We start from the raw sequence: 17,578 nt of genomic DNA on the forward strand, positions 1-17,578 counted from the left end.
TTCCTGAGTCAGTGTTTGTGCATAGATCAGGCTAATAAGGATTTATGGAAGATGTGAAAACTACTCAGTGATCCGTGATACGTGTCTGCACGTCTTTGATATCATACTTGGCAGGAGAAATAGCTATTCTATTTTGATGAGGCTTTCATGATTTACAGAATTCTTTTTATTCCAGACTAAAATTACAACAAAGTGATTTTATTTTTTTAAAGCGGTGCCACAAAACTACCTGGGTCTCTTTGGATGGAAGATACCAAATCTGCTCTGTCTGGAAGAGAGTTTGGCCTGAGCCCTTCAGAACGGCACCATCTGTAGTCACGGTAAGATATTTCAGCTCCCATGAAGCAGCAGTTTCACTGGAACACACTGATAAAGTGCTTCCAATTATCTCATGTTGATAACAGTTTCTTCATGTACTTTGCTGGGATTTTCTATCACAATGAAGCGAAGCATGTTTTTAATTACGGTCTGAATGGGCAGATTTTCTAAAGGGCCACTTCTTGACATCCTCTGAGTCTTGCTCAGCGGCCCATTGCTTTGCTCGTGTCTCTGCTTGTTTTGTAACGTCCTCGGGGAGTGGAGCTTGTTTGCACGGTGCTTTATTACGTGCATGGAAAATTGCCACGAAAGCCAGTCGCACATGCTGCAAATGCGACTGACAGCAGATTATTTAATTGCCTCGTGAATTGGCCAGCATCACAGCAGAAGTGCTCTTTTCAATTTGCACACATCATTTCTTTAGGTGGGAAATTCAAACCTGTTCTGGGTTGTACATGGGAATGAAGCACTGTGCATTTGCCAACTTCCTTGTTAGGGCATTATTGGATAATACAGTAAGTGCCTAGAATTAAATGGGAAGATTCGTGATTCATGCCTACCATCAGGTGCCCATTTGACAAGCTACTCTCAGTATGGGACAAGCATAACTGCTTATATAGCCATGAATTGGTGCCATCATGGCACTGCTCCCCACTGAAATCCATCTGAGCCACATGCGTGCAGGAACTGCCTTTACTGGGATTGCACTTTTGCACAAAAGGCTCTTCCCCCCACCTCCTTGCTGGACCCCTAGAGATACTATGGGGTAACTAGGGAATGATTTCTGGGACAGCTGCATAAAAAGATCAATGATCCATACGAATTTGCTTTGGGAATGCACTGGGGAGATCAGAAACACACAGCTGGGGCTGAACCTGACCACAGGCTTCCTGCAAGCACCTCATTCCCCCAGCCTGTATCTCAGCAGTGCTAGTCAGCCTATGCCCAACATTGTGCTTTGGTGCCTGGCCTGTGGTGTGTCAGCAATGTCCTCCATTGCCACGGTTCTGAGGTTGCTGGAAGAGGAAAAGAGGGCACTTGTGCTTGACTTCATCCACTGATGGAGACATCACAGTTAGTAATCTACCATCACCTTACTGGCATGTGCAGTGGTAGAAAGGGCTTTCTGAGCTGTCACCTTCACTCCCTGTCTTTGCAGGCACCACGTGGTGGGAGCCATTTGTGCATTGTTCAGCTTACACTTATGCTCCAATCTTGTCTACCTGATCATTATTTATCTCATATTTCACTTTTCTTCCTACACCACTGCTGCCTAAGTTATTTGAGAGCTAATCAGTCTCTAGTTCATAAACTCCACCTCTTCTCTTATGAGATTTATAGTCCTCAAATACCTCTCTGTATCTCAATCCAGCAATCCAGCCTGTCCAGATTGCTCTGTAGGGCTTTTCTGCCAAATGGGTGTCATCTGTAAACTTTGAGGGTGTACTCAATGCCCTCATATTGAACAGGGCAGTACCAACCCCCAGGGAACACCACTTGTGACCAGTTGCCAGCTGGATGTATCTCCATTCACCACCACTCGCTGGGCCTAGCCATCCAGCCAGTTATTAACCCAGCAGAAGTGTACCTGTCCAAGCCACAGCTGGCAGCTTCTCCAGGAGAATACTGTGGGAGGCAGAGCTGAAGGCTTTGTTGAAATTTAGTAAGACTATGTCCACAGCCTTTCCCTCATCCACCAGCTGCTAGCTCCCTCAGGTGGATCTCATCTGGCCTCTTGGACTTCTGGCAGTTCAAGTTGGAATAGTAAATCTCAGACTGTTTCCATGTGAATCATGGGGGCGGGGGGGTTATTCTGCTTCCCATCCAAGAGTTCTAGATTAGGGAATAGAGTACCCCATGAAAACTGGTCTGATTTTTAAATACAGATGTAAAGAAGGCATTGAGAACCTCAGCCTTTTCCTTGTCCTAGGGGCCACGTTCCCCATTGCATTCAGTAAAGGATGGAGATTCTCCATAGCCCTCCTCTTACTGTTAATGTATTATTAAGAAGGTTTTTCATTCTTCTTTACCCCAATGGTAAGTTGAGTTCAAGCTGGAATTCTGTTCTTCTAATTTTTCTTCCTGCACATCCTAACAACTTCTCTGTGCTGTCCCTTCTTCTACAGGAGGGAGATTCTCTTTTTTTCCTGGAGCCTCAGGAAAAGCTCCATGTTCATCCACACTGGTCTTCTTCCTGGCTAACCCATCTTGTGGCACAGAGGGACAGCCTGCTCCTGTGCCTGTAAGACTTTGTTCTTGAGGAGCGATCAGCGTTCCTGGACCTTTTTACCCTTCAGGACTGAATCCCAAGGGACTTCCTCTACCAGCTGCTGGTAAAACACCTCATCTGTCTCTTCATCCTGATGAGGAGGTCTATAACAAACCCTCACCAGGATTCTTACCTGGGTTGTGGGTTGATGGTTGGACTATGTGGTCCTAGAGGTCTGTTCCATCCTAATGATTCTGTGATCCTATAAGACAAATAAATAAAAAACATGAGTGAATTCAAAGAAATGAAAGTGAGGGCCCTTCTGAGCTCTCAGAACTTATCTCTATGTTTATGTTCCCTTCTGCATAAATCAGCTCTGGCTTGCAAACCTGTGCTGGGTGAGGAATGTCCCTGCACAGTATGTTTATTTAATGTGGCAAAAGAAGTCTGCATCTCCTTGTATTAGTCTGTTAATCATTTTATGCCCTACCTCTTTTTTCATCTCTCCAGCAGCACATGAGTGCATGCTGGGAAAGGTGAGATTTCTACCACTGTAAGAAACATTGCTGGGTCTATTCTTTTCAAGCACTCCTGACAGAAGGTCAGATTTCTCCCAGAGAAATAATCTGCCTTGACACTGCAGGGAAATCTTCAGTCCAGAGTTTCAAACTGTATGGTTAACGCTGCCTGCTTCCAAGAGCAAAAATAGTTTTAGATTTCAAGTCTATTTTAAACAACTTGCGTGAGGGAACCTTGAGTTTGTCAAGCACACTACTTGCTTCCAGGAGAAGTGAGGCTTGAGAGTGGCTTACAGTCAATGGATTGTAGCCTAGACATCACCCTGCAGAAGAGATCCTGGAAAGGCTCTAGGAAAAAAAATCACTGGGACAGACTAGATTCAGTTTGCAGGAAATGGCATAAGATAGAGAGGTCTGCACACAAGGAAAGCCTGAAAGCTACAGCTTCAATTAAGTTGTGCTCTTAGCTCTGCTTCGCCCAGCCTCATGCTCCCTGCTCTCTCCTGCTGGTTGGGCAGCCATACTGTGGCACTGCAAGGACATGCTCCCCAAACAGGCCAAGAATGAGCAGTCCTGTGTGGTGGATACGGTAAAGCAGGCAGAACAAGGGGTGCTTTGCTTGGAGGGCTGCTGTGCAAGAGCAAGATGAATATGCATCAGATTTCTAAACCGTGCACAAGGAGAGTTTAAACTAAGGTGGTACAATTTGCAGCTGGTGTGAAGGACTGGGTGACTGCATTCAGAAACTTCCCCCATCATTCCAGTGAAAACAGTGGGGAGAACATAGTTCATTTCAGACAGTAGCCCCAGATGACACTTCACAGTATGTTGCAGCACTCTGAAAGCTTCTTATTAAGTACAGAAATTGGCCTGATTCTGTCTCATATGCAAATTGGTAGTCCGTAAATTCCAGTGTATTTATTCATTATTTGCACCCTTTGAGGGCAGGTTTTTATCAGGCTCTTCAAGACCCATAACTGGAATAAAGGTAACTGAGGAATCAATATCTTTTGGTTAATGTTTTGGGCAAGTTCAGTCTCCTTCTCTGTTCAGGCATTAGGTAGCTGAAGGATACAACTCCCTTGTGTTACAGAAGAGGGCAGTGGTGTTTCATTTTTTTAAAGCTAGAATCAACAGCTGACAAAACCTTCCCTTCTGCTTAATGCAGAAAGAGATATAAACGCCATATCCAAGGTCTGCTCATGCAAACTTGTTTCCTCATCTTGCATTGTGCTTCCTATTTGTTGTTTAATTTTCTGCATGAAAAAGGTTCCATCTTGGAGGAAGAATTAACAGTACTGGATTCTGCAGAGCACTTCTGCCTGTTGCCTGAGACCTCACTGGCTGACAGGGCAAATTCACAGCAATATATGCACCTTTGCATAAAAATGCTAACTACCTGTTATCTGCTAGTTTCACTGTGCAGTCTGTTTAGCCTTGGGCCTACTGACATTACCGCCTGTCAGTAACATCTCAGCATTCTCACTCATAAGTCTGCTTAGTGCAGATTGGGGAGAATGAAATAAAATGAGGGCTCATTACAGAAAATGAGCACATGCATATACCAGAGAGACTTCCACTCTAAGAACATCTTGCATAGTCAAGACATCAAATACCAGCTTGTGTGATATTGTCAGCTCACACATGCAAATGAATGACAAGGCTGAGTTTCATTATAAACCTATATCCTAGGTTCTTCTAGGGCTTTTGCTTCACAGAGCACATGGGATGGATGGACAGTACTGCTGAGTGGTTTCTCTATAAGGAATTTCTCTTTGCTGTTTGCTCTACCTGACTTAAACAAATAGCAGCATACATTACACCACAAGGGGTGATATTTAGGAAAGATGCCAGCATCTAATGTTCATACTGTGTATTTTCTCCTCTGGCTTACCTACCAATCCATAAAGCTGCCTCCAGACCCAAGTCTCCACCTTCTGCATCCAATCACGTTCTTTTTGCACCTCTTCCCCAGATTCTTCTTATCCCTTAGAACAATGTAGGCTTCCTTGCACCAGATCAGGCTGTACCAGGCTCTGAGCAACCAGACCTAGCTATAGATAATACTAATAAGATAACACTAAGAAGATATTTGACTATGATATTTGTGGTGGGATTCTAGTCCTTATGAGGTCTCTTTGCAACTATTAACATCATTTATTAATATCATTAATTTATTAATTAATGAGTTTATTAAGTAACAGTTTTATTTATTTACTTATTTATTTTTTTGAGAAGGAATATTGGGATATTTTAGGGGCACTCTGAAGGGCCAAGCTCTGCAAGCAGCTTATGTTTGGGTTATGAATCTTCAACAGATCTCACTAGAAAGGAGTAAGTCTTCACTCAGGCACCTTCAGGTCAACGAGCTCCATGTTTGTTCTGCTTGAGCTCACCAAGAATTTAGGTCATCAGGTATTTACTGGAAATAGATCTGTCTACCTGCCATAACTATAGTGGATGGGGAAGGCAGGCCGTGTAGTGTTAAAGGTACTCACAATCAAGTGCCAGTGAAAGCATTTGCAAATGTGATGGTATGTCCCTTCTGTCAAGAAATCTTCTGTGCGCTATCAAACACCCATTGATGTGTTTATCCATCAATAATTCTTTTAATATGTCCGCTAAACAAGTTCCCCCTCTTCCCTTCCTACTGTTTCTTGTTAATAAAACATTGATGCTTTAATCCCTGTGGCACAAAGTTCAGAAATCTTAACATGAAAAGCAGTTGCTTTTTTTCTTGAATGTAGTAATGATTTTTACAGGTTAGTTTTATGAAGACAGGTTGAACTCTCTATAACTCCTGATGAAGCACTATATCAATTTTACAGGAGTTGTTCTTATTAATCTGCCTGCTGATACTATCTGTAAAACCCCAGTAAGTGAAGCAAACCATGTCTGGAGAAAAGTGAATGCAACTGAGATGCTCAGAATATAATTGCAGTGAATTTCTGTTCTAGCAGTAAATTGCACAAGCATTTAGCTTCCCTGTGATATTCCCCTTGTGAATTTTGCTGCCGCTAGCAATACACACTCTGTTCTTTCCTCACATTTGATGCCAAGTGCTTGGAAACACTTTCAGTTCCCTAGCTTCAGCTCTCTGGCCTGCTTTACTTAGAATAAATAAACTGCAGTCTTATTTATACCCACGTGACCCATATGGCTTGGAGGGGAATATGGATTTAACTGAGAGCACAGCTTCACTTTGTTCTTCAATATCGTATTCCTAGACAGACACCTAAGTTATAACAATGCCTCTGCAGGACCAGCAGGTCTGGAAGCTATGTTGTATTAAGCAGACTTTCTGCAGACCACTCAGGGACTCGTCCTTCCTTTATTTCTTCTGGACATTGTTGGGTTTGGAGTTGATGGTTTGTTATTTCCCTTTGCAATTTGAAACCAAGGCAAGACCTACTGAAATTTCTGACTTAAATGGGTGGACTAAGGAGAAAAAGAAGACAATGTTATGTAAGAAGCTGTGGCAGGCTTCTCTATTGTGAGTATTAGTCAAGCTCATTGCACCACAGCAATACTGGCTGTTTAAATAAGGGGAATTGCCATGATTGGTTGTAGTCTATACACTAAAATATGTGTGACTGCTCCTAATTGTGTAAACATATCTCAACATTTCCCATAACATACTAGGCTTTTTGTTTGGTATTCATAGAGCATGCACTAAGATCTAGTACTCCCACTGTTAGACTATTCCCGTCTTACTAGAAACAATGGGGTCAAAGTGCCCACCTCTTCGGGTTAAATCTGCACAACCTCATCTTTTAACTAGTACTGAATATGTCTCTAGGTTAATTCTTAGCTCTCTTTTCACATATACTTGAGCCACATGGAAGTGATATCTGTAAGGTAAGTTCCAGTAAGACTGTGAAAAGGCAGGAGGATTCTGCCAGCATTTTGATGCATTTCATAATTGTGTCTAAGAAAAAAAACAGTAAATGTTTTCATAATCTGTCAGTGTAATTATTGGCATTACACAATGTAGCAATATTAAAACTTTATAAATTATCTCAAGTATTTTGGGTTATACTGGTTTTTGTAGTACTGAATCACTCCACTTTATCAGTGTGGAGCCAGAAGACACAAAGACTTCAGCTCATGCAAGGTTGGATTAGTTGGACTTTGTAGTCTACTATTTAATAATCTATGAATGCTATTTTCTGTAATATGTTAGACCAGTCGTTAGCCTTGCATTATGGGTGTTTCTGCTTATTGCTTATCTACTAGATTTAGGTAGTAGCTATGTCTTGGCAGTCTCAGCTTCAGCGGTGAATCAGGCTCCACATACTCTTCATTGATTTTTTATTTTTTTTTATGCTACTTTAACCACTGCTTGTAAACAAATTCCTTAAATGCAGCGGGGGATTTCTGAGGCATCTGGTTCCCCCTTTAGTTAGTACTACAGTGTTTCAGGGGCTCAGCCGTAGTGGTTTGTTGCCTTTTTATACTTTTGGTTTTGGGAGTTATTTCATCTTTTCACCAGAGCTTCAGAGGAGGGCCATCTCAGTCTGCTCATGAGATGAGAGAATCCTTTTCCTGCTACTGGACTCTCCTAGAACACCATTATGAACACTAGCTATTGCTTTGCTGCACACCATCAATTCAGTCCTTACTTCAATAATAACACTGGATGAGGAGCTTGCCTTTTTATTGTAGTTTATGGTTCAGGCTTATGAGAAATAAGTGATTTTTACTGGCCAGTGGGGGTGTTACATTTGGTTTTAGGAGAACAAAAATTCTGCCTCTGATTCTTCTACTGCTGTTCAAAGCAGTTCCAACACAGATTGCTAAGAGATGATACTTAATTTATCCCCTTGTTCTCTTGCAGTGAATGCACAAATGAGAGCTTTGCATTGTTGTACAACATGTAGGTGCCAATCAAAGCATATGTTAAAGAAAAGCTTTAATAATTTCCAGACTTATGTCTGGATGAGCACTTAAACTGGATGCGTGCCTAACCTGATGACTGTAAAATTTAGCAAAGAGTATAGAAATGGCTGCAGACAGGGAAACAAACTGCTTAAATCTGTTGCAAAGAACAGTATTTTCATTGCACAGCATTAGTCTGTAAAGCTGCTCAAGGACTTCAGTGACATTTCCTTTCTTCTGCACTGGTCTCATAAACAGGAAAGTAGAGAAGGAATCCAGAGGGAAATTCATGAGTTTTTTTTCAGCATTATTTGTAGGAACTCTTTCTGATGCATCTAGAAAACTTGATTTTGTTCCATACATGCCTCTCTCTCTGCGGCATATTTGGAAAACATAAGCGAAACAAAATCATTACGTAGTTCCTTCAAATTGTTCTTTTTCATATTTCTTCAGGTGTCCTCATTTTTCTTTTGTGCACATCTTAATAAATATTTTGGCAGGCATTTTGATGAGAAAGAAAACCATGCAAAATAATGGCTTAGGAGAGCAAATGAATTGTGACTTGCAGTTGTGAGTAGTCATGCAAAAAGTGACTCTCCTGCTGCTTCACCTCTGATTAGAGGATTGGAAGAAACACTAACAAATATTGTTGCTTCAAAGTACCGTTTTGAGATATTACTCTCATCACATTGCCTACAAATGAAATTTATGAGTAGTTTTGTTGTGTTGCTGTCTTGGAAGTAATGGTACTAAGGCATCTAAAGGCAAATTACAAAAGGAGTAGCGGACAATGACAAAATATTCTTACTTCAGGTGTGAATGTTGAAGAGGTTTAGGGATGTCTGGTGTTCTCTGACACCTCCCGCCTTCAGTCTTGAGAATATAGCAAGTCAACTTTCATGTTTCTGTGGAAGCTGAGCATAAATGTCTCTTGATCCTGGGTGATCCTGGGTCGTGAATTGCAGAAGTTGGAGGAAGCGAGAAAATTTCTCTTGAGAATAACATGGTGTAAAATGAAGTCCCTGTTTTATAAGAAAAGCTGCTGTGAGACTTCTTTTCATGTAATTGCCTGGGGACCTTCATCTGATCTCTCCACTTGAAGGTAATATTGTAGGTCTTAATTAAGACTCCAATTGAATTGGAAATCATAGTTTACATAGTGAGAGTCGCATCTAGAGCTGAATTCCTTGGCCTTTGTCTTGGGTAAAAAGAGAGGCTGTGACTCTCCCCACCCTGCATGCAGATTCTGGAGCCCCTCTCAACAGGCCCAAGCATAGGGACAAGTACTTTAGTACTTTTTGAGACATCATATCCTAGGCTTCAAGAACAAGGTTTTAAAAGAAATACAATAAAACATAACTCTGCTTTTGGCTTTCTCTTTTTGTCTTTGAACGAATCCAGGTGTTGCAAAGTCCTGGGGAGGGAGAAATCTGAAGATTTTAGGCTTATTACTAAAGACTGAGGATAAGCACAGGAAAATGCACATGGGAAGAGAACAAGTAGAATGCAGGTGTAGAAAAGGCAAAGTAGTACTTAAAAACAGCAGCTGTCCAATATCCTAAAGCCTAGCCTGGTGTATGAGAACAGGGCAGCATGGAGGAGTGCAGGTTGCTGTTATCAGGAAGGAAATTCTTGAGTAATCCTGTGCTGGAAAGGAGTCGTCACATGAATGAAATCATTTGTTTAAGCTTAGCAACTGAGAGCTTTTTGGCATCTACTGTCAATCTTATTTAAAAAGGTGCTGCAAAACCCTGCTGTTGCCAGCTTCGATCTCCATTGGTGCTAAATGTAGCAGCACTGGTAATTTGCTGTTGCTACTAGAAACACTTATTTTTCCCCTAAGAAAAGCCCATGTATTTATTGATGAGGCTGCAGGGCTGGGTTGTGTTTTACTTTTTTGTGGCTTACAGTTTTTATCTTTCTGTCTCTCAACTTGTTAAACCTCTCTGTAGCTAGGAAGACAGCAAATAATGTTTGCACATGGTGGCTGGTATCCTATGCATCCCCAGCATCGGAAGCAAGTTCACAGACATCCCTCAGTTCAGCACTCAAAAGTAATTGCCCAAAAGGCATTTCCCTAGAAGGAACCCTTACCTGAATTGAGAACCCTTTTCCCCTTGTCTATGTAATTTTGTGCTTCCTATTGCTAGAGCCAAGTCCTGAGTGCTGATGCTTTTCTCAGGAACCCCTTTAGAAAAATGCAGTGGTTTAGGACATTTGTTGTACTTGTATCTTCCACTCCAGTCATACTTCATGACTTTTCATTGTGTCTAGTAATAAAAACACACACCCTGATTTAAAATAGAAAGTGATTTGTAGGCATTTTTTTTTTCCATTTACCTTTTCTTCCTTTCACTTGCCTTCCTTTGCTCACACACATTAAACTTCAGGAAGGCTGTTCAGATAAGCAAATAATAAACTTGGTTCTCAACATCAGGCAAAACTGGAAACTTCTTGAATGTTTCCATCTGCACAGTTGAAATAATGCAAGAATAGTATAGTTAGAATAATACAAGAATAGTTGTAAATAGATAGCCAGAGTTTATCTATGGGAAAAACTCAGCAACTCTGAGGCCTTCAGTCAAGGCCTCAGAGTCCCCACTGAACTTTTGTGTTGTAATAGGATGGAGTTGTAATGGGTCCATCCTAGGAGGTTCTTCTATATCTGCTTTAGTGATTTCATTTTCTTGTTCAATCAGGTCTGTTATTTCAGATACCTGGTTGTCATCTATTGAAATATTGTGGACTTGTGGGTTTGGGGAATACATTAACAGTTTTTTTCCCCGTTAATATACTAAGCTCATGCTCAAGTTTTTCAGTCTGGTCTTTTAGTTATTGATTATCCCTCTCTACAGTATTCAATCTGATTTCTGCCTGATTTCTGGCAGTCAGTAGAGGCCATGCTACTGTAGATGCAGCCAATCATCTTTTCTTTGTGGTCTAAGCATTCTTGTATAGACCTTCAAGGTATTCTGCTAGGCAGAATGGGGAAACGTTGTCCACCACTTGTAATGGACCCCCTTGTTCAATAATAGTGGCCATTTGAAAGTAAGGGGAGCCCATGAATCCTGGAATTTTTCCTGGAAGCATTTTCCCTAAGGGGCTAACTTTCTCCCCCTTGATCTATTTATACATACTCCAAAGGAAGGATATTATAGCTACAGCTACACTACCTGGCTTGCCAAATGTATAGTTGGAACGATACACGAACAGTATAGTTAGAATAATACAATAATAGTTGTAAATAGATAGCCAGAGTTTATCCATGGGAAAAACTCAGCAACTTCAAGGCCTTCAGGCAAGATGGAAAATGTTGAGGCTTGCCACCAGAACTCCACAGAGGACTGTTCTCCAGAAAGAGATGCTGCCTTAGTGGTGGTCAGCCCTTAAATGAAATCTAGGAGAGGTGGAGTCAAGCTCTACCCCTTCTGGGAGCACAGCTGAATTACCTTCACCTGTGCTTCTGCAGCTGACCCAACACTTGCCTCAGCTGGTTTAATCAGAGGTTCAGGCTGTGATTAACAATTTCCCATACACCATCCATGTTATTATCCAGCCTTGTATGATCTGCTGGGATGGAGCAAGCAGGGGTAACTGTCCTTCTTGGAAGGCAGTGCAGGTCACAGAACAGTGTTTGCTGCTGCATGGGCATTTCTTATGGTTTGCTGTATTTTTATTCTCTTGATGACATCTGTGAGAGCCATAAGCATCATATCAGTAATTGTATATGGATTCAGATCTTCAGCACTAGAACAACTTGTTAGCATAAGGTGAGCATGCTGAGAAAAGTAGAGTGAACAATCTTTGAAGCTTGCCATCTTTCTCTACTGTTCCTCATTAAGCAGCAGAACAAGACAGTCAAAAGCACTGCTGACTTGTGGCCAAATCCTAGAAATCTCCAGCAACAGTGTTTTGGCTTTTGCAGCTTTTATGGAAGAAACAAGTTATCTGGATAAGGCTAAGGTTTCTGTGCAGTTATCAAGGAGTGCCCGCTGCTATCCATCAAAGAGTTAGCACAAGTTTGGTGATGTCATGAGCGTGAGTGTTCAGCCAGATTCTTCAGTGACCTACCTTTGCTTTGATCTGAAGGATTTTGTCTTCAAGACGTTTGCATGCCCTCGGGATTTGTCAGGATGGCAATGAAGTGTTACTGAATTTCTTTTAATGAGATCTGCGGTAACAATCTAGACAAATATAAACTCTGTCTGCAAATTTAGATGAAATCTTGCCTGAGAGATAGACATTGTCTCCTGGGAAAAAATATTTTACTGGAAAGAACATACAGTGTGTGTTTCTGCCAACCTCTTTGATCACATTGATGTTCAAGGCACCCAGTGTTTCTCCCCCTTTTTGAGGACATGGGATGCTATGTGCTGTACCATATAGTATGGTACACAGGTGAGTGAAGGAGTCTTTTTGCCAAGGCAGAACTGATTATAAAATTATTAATGGTCAGTATAAGATTTGCACATTTGGTATTCATTGTTTGGGCTCATATCTTTCCTTTTTGTTTTCAACTTAATGGAATATTATTTAGTTCTTTCTCTGCTGAAAGGACTTAATGCTAGAAAGGTGGTCAGCACTTTTCAGTATCTAGAAAAGCCATCTTTGATCCTATTTCTTCAGGCTTATGGTGTTTTAGAAAGGGCAGCTGCGAGTGGAAGAAATGAAAATCATCAAACTTTGATTAGAAGAAAAATAAAGACTTAAAAAGAAGGCTTTCTTCTCTTACTCCTGTTGAGAAGGAAGAACTTGTAGCAAACAGATGGAAAACTCTGGAAATGAATCAGACAGAATGGCATCAGTTATCCAACCTGCAAAAAGGAATCACTGTATGAAGACAGATTGTTTGGAAAGCTGATTAAAATTCTCCTTGCAATCTCTGTACATCTCCAGATTTCATATGGGTATCTTGCAGCCTTGGTGGATGGTTTGAAATATTCCATTCTAAATTGCCCAAAATCTCAGTCCTGAGCAGAAAGGGAAGAAAGTGCACTGCAGCAGTGTGAAAGGGGCAAAATAACAGCTTTGCATCTGTTCACAAAACAAGGGAAAATTAAATCATCTGCTCATATAATTGTACCACGATCCTTCTAGCTCATAACAGCATGAATTTTAGCCCCAAGTTTTCTATGTAGATTTTGTCTTGTTTTATGTGGAATAAGATGTCTTCATCCTTGTACACTGAATGTTCTACGCATCACCTCTGCAATAGGGAGGAGGAAAAACATGGCAGTTTAATTCTGTAACATATCCTAAAATTGCTCTTTATTCTATACTCTAACTTGTAATAAGACTCTTCCTTTAATATAGTGTTTGTAGAATCAGTGCTTCACTGAGCTGCTGAATAATGTTTTAAAGCCTGCACTGTCCTGCTTGACTTTTTTGGCAAGTGTAGGTACTGTATTAGGATTTGTGCTCTGTGGGGTGGGTCATTCACTGCAGGTTCAGAGAAGCAAGTTGTGTTCTGAGCTGACATACTGTATGTAGTCAGAGTCTCTGTGTTCATCCTGGCAGCATATGATGTGGATGGATTGGAGAAAAGGAAAGGAATATCCCCTCAATTCAGTTATTTTGGCTCATACTCCAGGAAAATGGAATTGTAGCACATAAAAACTGCTGCTATGGTTGCTTTTGTCTTGGGCTGGATTTTTAAACCTTGAGTACTGACCCACTTTCTGCAGCATCTTTCAGCTGTGTCTGTTGTGGAAAAATGGTACTTCTAATTCATCCTAGCAAGTTTAGTAATGATATAACGAATACTTAATTACAAACGTTGTTTTTTGTTTTTTTTTTCTCAGTATGTGCTTTTCTGTTCTCTCCCTTTAAACTGCTGATGAATGCTGTTCATCTAAAAATATTTCTTCAGTAATGGTTTGTTTCAAGAGCGCTTCTTTTGCAGCCCATATAATAATTTTATCCCCTTGCTCTTATGGCAGTGACAGATGATGCTTTCTTCTTTTTATTTACAAAGCTCACTGATATAACAAAGACTCTTTTTCTTATGTTGAAGCTTCAAAGCCCTAGGTATGCTCAAAAAAAACATATAACATTTGTTGTCATTTTTCTTCATTTTTTATCATTAGAAATATGTTAGGTTTTCTGTATAATGCTATTTCTGAAAAATGTGAAAGAAAGAAGAAAATGGTCTGCTTTGAATGAGACCAGAGAGGCCATTTTCTAGTGAATATTACTGTTAGAACTGCTGTGTGCTTGAGTTGCTTCTGTAAAATCAAGCAGCTGAGTTGTATGTAGGATAATAGGACAAGCAATGCACTTCTTAAATGTTAGCTTGATAGTACTGAACGAGACATGAGCATCTTAAGAGGACTTGTTGCGAAACATAAGCCCAAGTGAGCTTGTTAATATCATAGCAAGTGGTCTAAGGCTTTTTTTTTCTCCTGATACAACTTGTTTAAAATTGGCCAAATTCCTCACATAGCTGAGTTCACATCAGTGAATTCTGTCTCTTCTCTTTCCTGACCTTCTGTCCTCGGTCATATTGCCTTGTTTTGGAAAGGAGAAATTCCAAGGTGAGCGGGGTCTAGATTCCACTGCTGTGAGGATGACAAACACAGACAAGCTTTCTTAATTATGTTTTCTGCCTAATACCCGGGGAACATGTTTTCAGCTGTTGGAGCATTACCAATCATAACTAGGTGGCTTTTTTTCAGGCTCACCAAATAAAACATAAAACTTTTTGCATTTCATACTGAAAGTAATGTGTTTATTTTTCATGTCCATCAGAAGGCTCCTGCAAATCTTTCTAGTCTGTGTAATTTTGGCTGATGTCATTGGCCTGAATTTAATAATTGCAGCCTAACCTTTATAAATATTCTTAATACGAGAGAGAGTCTCCTGGCATGAGGTATGTAGGGGAAAGTTGAGATCTGGAGATTCCTGAGACTCATATATATTCCTATTTTCTTTAGAAGAGTCTTTTTCTTTGCCTGTAGGCACCATTAAACAGTGCAGAATGAGAAAGAAGTGAGAAAATGGGAGGAGAAAAAAACTCATTGCATCTTATCTCCTCTACTATAAATGTTACTTTAAAAGGGAGACAGCCATTTTTCACTATGGCTTCAAAATAAGCCAGTAGGATTTCAGAGAAGAATTTGCTGAACTAAATGATTAAGAAAGCCAAGGACAGACCTTCACCTCTTATCCACATGCCTGCTACTCCAAGCACAGATTTCAAGAAGGCAGAAAGACTGAAAACTTTCCAGTGCCTGGAAAAGTAACTTTTGTAGTGGTCTAATGAATTGGTGACAGCAAAAAGTAATTGCAGTGTTACAGAAATTAGGCTGAGTGTCGCTTTGTACTTGAGAAGTGGTCTTTAGTGATGGTTGGAGTCAGTATGTGTGCAGCTATCTGTACGTTTCCATTGTATATAAGTATCTGGTTTTGTGAGCAATACTCTATTTGACAAAATAAGACACTTCTCAAGAGCTGAAGGAGGCAAGCTAGCAGGACTTGTCATGCAAAGACACATGCTTTTCTGGTATGTAAGGAAAAAATTAGGATGACCTGTCTGTAAGGAAAAGTGTTATGCTGAGCCCTTCAGATTGCTTGCAAAATGCACTGAATGGGAATGTATTAGCCAAGTGATCAAGTATCCAGTTCCTTAATGCTTTGAGCTCTCAGGGTTTAGTGAAGTTCATCGAGCTGTAGGTTTTCCTTCACATCTGAGTGACACGAGCAACTTGAAGCAGGATGTTCACAACACCTACCAATTACATTCACATATCAATACTGCAGACAATGAGAGAGCTTTACTTGCATTTTTTCCCACATTACTCAAACATCCCTATCTTGGTAAAGCAGGAAAGTCCCTCATTGCTTGAATTTTGAGCATTTGTTAGCAAATCTCCTTTGAACAAGCAGATGTCTTCCAAAGCTTCCCAGCATCCTTAGCATTGCTCTTACTGTGGTTGTGCTCCCAGGGGCCTTCAGTACTCAAGATATCTTCGATTCCCCCAGTCTCAAAGAAACTTATTGCCTGCAAATCTGCTGATGAGCAATGATAAATGTTTCTTGGACCTTTTTTTTTTTTGTGTGTGTATGTGTGTTTCTGTTGTTTTTTTCTGGTGAGCTTTGTCCGTTTATAAGCCTTCCTCCCTGCCAAAGGGATGCCGTTTGGTTTTTATGGATTTTTCTCATCTAAATACTTAAAGCTGTGCTGGAGTTGGTAGATCAATATTTATTTTTAACCACCTGAGCACTCCTGGCTTGTAGGCTGATACACAGCACTAAAAATTGCAGGGCACTGCTGGGAAGTAAAAGTTATGAGTGAAAGCCATTACAAGGGAGGTATAATTTTGGACAAATTAGGGTAATTAAGTTTGCTGCAGGGAAATAAGTCAAAAGACTTTTTTAGTCTAATCCATGCATTAAAACAAGTTTTTCTTTTATTTTCTTTTTTGCCCAAATCTCACTTCTTCAGTGTAGCAGGCTGTTACTCTTACAGGTTTTCTGGTGTTGTATGTCAAGCCATAATTACATGCTGCACATTGTGTGATGGAGTGAGGCTACAGTCAGTTTCCTCATTTCCTGATAGTGTGCTGTTGGAACTGCAGCTTGGGGTCAGTTATTTGGCTGCTGCAATTTGCTTACCTAGAAGAGCACTGATATACATGGAATAAATTCATGCTGATTTGCTGCTGGCAATCAGGAAGTATTGTGAAGAAAAGCTGTTTTCTCATATTCTTCACAATTTTCTCTTGGTTAGGGATCCTGCCTTGCACCCTGTTTGCCATTGGGTAGTATTCGTGCCTGCTGTGAGGAGCTCCTTGCTGGGAGCTGCACAGCCCTACACAGGGTTGGGCTGCTGTGCATTCTGTGTTTTTGGCTGGGACTGAGCTGAGTTTTCCTAAATTCATTCTCTTTGGAGAGCATAGGAGGCAGAGCAGAGCTGGGGAAGCTGCTTTGGGTGCCAGGAGCAGTATGGCTGTGTTAGCACACGGCTGTAATTGAGCCAACATAGATGTATTTTCAGCTCCTGAGCTTGCTGAATCAGTCTGCAAGGAACTGTCTGGCTGTCTTGGTTGACTGAATGATGCATACTGATGTTGCATCATTGTGTTTATTTCACTGGGGCATCTCTGACCTATATCAGTGAGTGTGAAACAGTTAACTTGTCTAGGAAAGCAACACTGTGTTGATTTATTTCCAAGGCCTCCTTCTTTTTCCAGATATCTCCCTTGATACCTGGGTGTTTCCACTCTCTCAGGTGGTTGTGCTCCTGTACTGGGTCTCATCCCAGGGAAACTCCCAGCCTCGGTGACAATTTGTGAGGAAATCAAGGTGGGATGGTTGGTACTGCCCATCTCTGTGTGGGGATGGCACTTCTGCCTCTGCTGCTTTTAGTCCCTTCACATGACTTGAAAAAAGGAAATGGCACCAGTCAACTCACCAACAAAGACAAAAACCAGTGGGAGAGAAATGTAAGTTCAAAGAGTTCTTACAATGCAGCATCATTAATTTTACACAGCCTCCCATGCTCTGCAGTCACGAAAAGCATAGTGGGTAGCAGGAGAAGAAAGCAGTTACTGCATGACAGACCTCGGTGTGGTAGCTGTCACAGGTTGTGATGGAGCAGTGGAAAAGAGTGCTGCAATTTAAACACAGTAAATGCTTATGATAATATTTTTACAGC

At 40.9% G+C, this 17,578-nt stretch overlaps 1 long non-coding RNA gene across 1 annotated transcript in view; it reads left to right on the forward strand.

Annotated features, from left to right (window-relative positions):
* The first annotated feature begins 212 nt into the window (after positions 1-212).
* LOC107310818 (uncharacterized) overlaps positions 213-17,578 on the forward strand; it is a 104,377-nt gene continuing 87,011 nt past the window's right edge. Inside the window, exon 1 of the long non-coding RNA XR_014944426.1 lies at positions 213-320. This is a non-coding gene — a long non-coding RNA (uncharacterized LOC107310818). The remainder of the gene's footprint in view (positions 321-17,578) is intronic.

This window comes from Coturnix japonica, chromosome 3, assembly GCF_054131305.1.
Source record: "Coturnix japonica strain WE chromosome 3, WE-NBRP24, whole genome shotgun sequence".
Classification (NCBI taxonomy): domain Eukaryota; kingdom Metazoa; phylum Chordata; class Aves; order Galliformes; family Phasianidae; genus Coturnix; species Coturnix japonica.